Below are 5,087 nucleotides of genomic sequence, written 5' to 3'. Positions count from 1 at the left end.
GATGCTTTATTAGCATCATGCATGTGATATCAGATGGGGACAAGACAGCCAGTGATTCCCTCCCATCACTGTCCATATTCTTTATAAAAACACTGTCCGTGACGTTTATCTGCACTGTGTAATGTCATCGGAAGCAGTGTGATAGCAATGTGAGTGTAAAAGCTGCCTAACAACTCGCTGTGTTCAAACCTTCATATCTCCTAAACCGTTGGTTGTATTAACTTGAAATTTTTAAGGTACACGTAGAGGCATAGGATACTGAAACTGTAGGTGCAAGTGGGGGACACTTGTGGCTAAACCTTTTTAAAATGTAATTAGTATGGCATTTTGAGAACATAAATCTCTACCTAGCAAAATGTGCTGCCTGCTCTGTTACACATATCTGTCTGCATCTTACCTCAAACCCCAATTTCTCCAGAATTAAGAGGTGCAGGGAAACAAAAATATAGGTGGAAGTGGGAGACACGTGTGGCGATCACCTTTCATCACCATGCCATCATTAAAACATTAAATTGTCCATCAAAATGCACTTTCTTGTTACACATGACTGTAACCTTCCAGTACCTCAACCTCAATAAAATTTAGTGGGCAGAGTTCATTTTCTAATGATGCCATAGTGATGAAGTTTTAGGTGATTTTAGTCACAGATGTTCCCCACTTGTACCTATATTTTTGGTTTCTTACACCTCCCCATTCCCCAATTGAAGTTTAGAATGTTAGATAAGTGGACAGGAATGTGTAACAAGGCAGGGAATCCCATTTTGATGGGCAGAGTGTTTTATGTTCTAATGATGCTGTAATAATGAGAGTAAGGGGAGAATGTGCCTGCCAGAATATGACAAGCACATTTTTCAGTTTTGTACCCCCACTCTCAGAGAAATTGGTGTACGAAGAAGAGAAGCAGACTTTAGTTTCATAGGTAGAGATTTGTGACAGGTAGGTATATATTTAGGGGCCCCACCCCAATGCTCCTTGCTATGTTAGTGGCTCCAGGGTCCCCAATTTGCACTTTCAATTTAGGACTCCTAGTTGCACTTTCCTTTGAAACAGCAACCCCAAAATTCAATTTTCATAACTTTTTATATTTGTGACCCCCATATCTTGAAACTCGTTAAAGCTGGGGGGCTGAAATTGTAAAAACTAGTATCTATGAGGGTCCCCTGTGCACCCTGAAAATTACAGGTCATTGTGACATACAGTTTAGGAGATATGGAGATTTGTACACACAGAGCTGTGAGGATGCAGAATTCACACGCAGAGCTAGAGGTGGATACATTTCACAGGCAGAGCTTGTGCTATGAGATGGGGCGGGGCTGCCTGTGTCTCCTTCACATGAAGGCTGAACTGTGTGTGCTCACCTCTCATCGGCAGCAATCCTCTGAACGGATGACACAGAGCACAGAGCAACCTCACTGAGATCTGGGCATCCGAGGATGAGAGCTGCCGAGAAAAAAAAAACATCAAGCATTAAAGATTCAAACTGACCTGTAAAATGGACTGGAGATGCGCACAGAACAGGGCGCAGGTGTGAGCTAATCAATTGCTATCACCTCATCATTGAGGTTAACATTTTCTTCTGAATCGCGCAGCTAAAAATTAATCGTCTTAATTGGCCTATTCGAAATCATTGCAGGAAACCGGCAGGCGGGTTCACTGGAACTCGGGCCTGACTTGCGCTAATAGAGGTCGCTGACCGGCACAAACGTACGCACGTCCAACGTATGCGCATTTCATTGATGAATCAGGGCCAAAGTCTCCATCTTCACTGAAATATGGTAAGAGTGTCACCTCTCTTGTTCTATAAATTTATTTTAACTTCCAGTCCTAGACAGTTCTTTTCTTTTGGCCTGGATGCTAAAAGTTCAGATGCTTGTTTTGACAGATTTAGGTCATTGGGCTCTTCTTTGGAGAACTGCTGGTTTTATGAAACACTTCTTTCCTATTCACTTCCACTGCTAACTCCTGGATTACACTCCAAACCCTGTAAATCCTCCATGCCGGATACAGGAATATCAGGAATATCAGAGTGTACTGAACACTGGTACAGGAACATCAACACCATGCAGCACAGGTCTTCTTGCTGATTCCAAATCAGTGTATTCCCCTTTGTTTTTCTTGTAACGATTGAAACCTTTTACATTCACAGCACAAAAATAACAATCATTATGATGATTTTAAGGCTCTCGCCATACCATAGGTACACCAAATTTCAGTTTTCTGTTTTCCATTTTTCCACTGATGTAGACACACAAGTTTTGCATACCAAATTTTTTTGCATGGGGAGCCCAATACTTATCTTGGTCCCCCAGTTTAATACAAAAATATGGAAGATATGCTTTTTTCACAAATTCTGTAATGTTTCTTCTCTGTTTTTGCTGAGAATATTCACCACAAATGTAGCAAAATACATTAGGGTCATTTAAACAATTTCTTCTTAAAGAAATCAAAGTTCTGAAAAAAAAAGGCAAATATTTAATATATAAAATGCAAAACATTGGTGTAAATAAAGATTTATAATAAAATGCTGTGTAACAGTTGTTGGTAAAATCATCTGTTCCGATTCCTGTATCACAAGAACTAGAGCCAATTCAATGAAACTGATGTCAATTCTGGATTCAGCAGACTTGAAATACACTTAATATATTGGAAAATGTTTAGCAAATAAAAAAAAAAAATTTAAATTATTAAAAAAACTCCAAGAGATGTGAACAAGTAATGTCTGCACAGGTTACAGCAGTCTTGGATGAATATTCGATTTAGGAATATTACATCTACCTGTCCAAGAAAAAGTGCATTGTGACTACAAATTTGAAAAAAGATCCTAGAAAGTTGAATACCCAAATATTTTTTTGGTATGTGAGGTAAATTATGTTCAACATGAGTGAAGGAAGAATTAGTAAACTCTAAGTGCAGGCTTTCAATTGATGGTTTATGGAAATGTTTTATTAAATATGAAAATTAGATAAATTGATAAGATAAAATTAATTTTTAAATTTGGAAATTACATTGGGGCTAGGAGATATCCAGAGATGTGTAAAAGAATAGAAATTTGTCCACTACTTTGTGATGATGAGGACCAAATACCCAGGTGTAGAGAAAAGGTTTAGGCACGAAGATCAAAAATTAAAGAATAAAAACAACAATTAAGTCATGTGCCATTGTGATATAAAACAGGATTCAATAAAGTTCAATTTAAACATACTGAAGGGGAAAACATAAAGATTGGAACTAGGATAGCATATGGAGTGGCCCAGACTAATGGATTCAAGAGTGAAGCATAAAAAAATCCAACAGACCCTCTCAAATGACTTCTCTGCATTGAGAGACAGCAGAATGCAAGGAGAGTCCCTGGATAGGGCAAAGTGTATGATATTCAGAGCACAAGTAGTATTATTACTTGCCTTTCTGGAAAAAAATTTACCTGATCAGGATGAAAGAGACCATTGATGAAAGCTAAGAGGCAAAAGGGAGTTTTTTTTTTGTTTTTTTAATAGGTGAAGGTAAAGCTTTCAGGGCTAGGAGCTTTGCCACTCTTGGTGGACTTCAGGGCTAAATTTAGTTCAACAGATATCATGGGAGCTTCTAGAAGATACCTGGATTGGTATTATACTTGGCGTTTGCTCTCTGTTGCTAGCTGTCGCCAGCTTCTGTGCATACAGGTGGCCGAAACCTGGAAATTGCGTTTCTAAGTCAATCATTCCTTGCGGGGTGCACAGGTGACATTAGAGGTTGGTGACTCTGTACTCCATTCATGCCCTGCAAAGCATGCTGTTGAAACAGAGGGTCCACCAGCTGCCTTAGCATTATTCTGTCTAATCACTGGTGTTTATTTGTTGCAGTGAAGTTGAGGTTCCTTGAAAAGACAGAATAACTAGTTGTGTGAATATGTTAATGACTTTATCTAGCGCGGCTCTCCCTTTCAACCATTCTATTAGGAGTTTCATGTGATCTGTACCTACTGTGGAAGGCTGTCTTTCTAAAGGCAATGATACAAATAAAAAAAAAGCTCTATTTATCATGATATGTTTTGTATTGTACATATAGTACATGGCAGTTAACAGTACTGGTTGGATTGAAACTATAACTAAAGATAATAGGGTATTTACACTACATAACTTTTTTTTTTAAATTAAATCAATGTTGAGGAGTGAAACTATGTATTTTAACCACTTACTGTTATCAATGTACCTTTGAAATTTAAATCTTTTCAGCACTAGATTGTACTGACTCAGATTCTATATGAAAAGATTTTGATAATTTTATCCTAAAACTGTAAACAAGGTAAATATACTATTTAAGAGGACCATTTCCACTAGGTTGAAATATAAACCTTTTTTGTAAGTGCTGTGTTGAAGAAACACATAAATATTTATTAGTTCAATTTAGCTTCTCGGTGGATGACTTGTCTTCCCTATAGTACCTCTATGTTAACTGTATTACATTACTGCACTTATCATGTTATCTGTATATATACATAATTTTGCAGCTGGGTCCTAATAATAAGTGGACTTGATGTTTCCTTATTATCTATTTTACATCCCCAGCCTATCTTTTGTGCAGTTTTCCCCATGTTGGATGGTTGCAGATCCACTACTTTGCCCAGTCAGCGTTTTGCCTCTCTCCACCACCTGGAGTGTCCCTTTAGATATGTCAATGACTTGACAAACTGTGGGAGGTTTGTGTCACAGCAGGAATTGCGTGTGTGTATTTCCAGATTGCAAGTTGTGTGTAACTGTCCACAACCCAACCTGGTACTTGCATGGGTATGCTGTATTTAAAGGGTATCATGTAAATATGTGATTATATGCCACCTATAAGGTTGTAAGACAAGTAATGTGGAGACATTTTGTATAGTTATTAGTTAACTGCACATTGGAACATTTGTACTTTAAATAAAAAACAAAAACTTCGATTTTTATATATTTTTACTATTTAGGTTGTTGCAATATTTTATAATTTGGCACCAGAAGGCAAATAACCTTCATTGAAGATAGTCTGACGTGTGTTTATTTCAAACAACTGATATAAGAATGCTTTAAACTGGACCTAAACTAAAATTTTTACTTTACATAAAAGGGTAGAGTTTT

At 37.5% G+C, this 5,087-nt stretch overlaps 1 protein-coding gene across 5 annotated transcripts in view; it reads right to left on the bottom strand.

Moving 5' to 3' along the window:
• Positions 1-5,087, bottom strand: part of SOCS7 (suppressor of cytokine signaling 7) — a 190,073-nt gene that overhangs the window by 99,206 nt on the left and 85,780 nt on the right. The gene's annotated exons all lie outside the window — the stretch shown is intronic.

Source organism: Pyxicephalus adspersus, chromosome 6 (genome assembly GCF_032062135.1).
Source record: "Pyxicephalus adspersus chromosome 6, UCB_Pads_2.0, whole genome shotgun sequence".
Lineage (NCBI taxonomy): Eukaryota > Metazoa > Chordata > Amphibia > Anura > Pyxicephalidae > Pyxicephalus > Pyxicephalus adspersus.
Note: the sequence above shows the minus strand (reverse complement) of the source record. Positions and strands in the feature narration are given on the sequence as shown.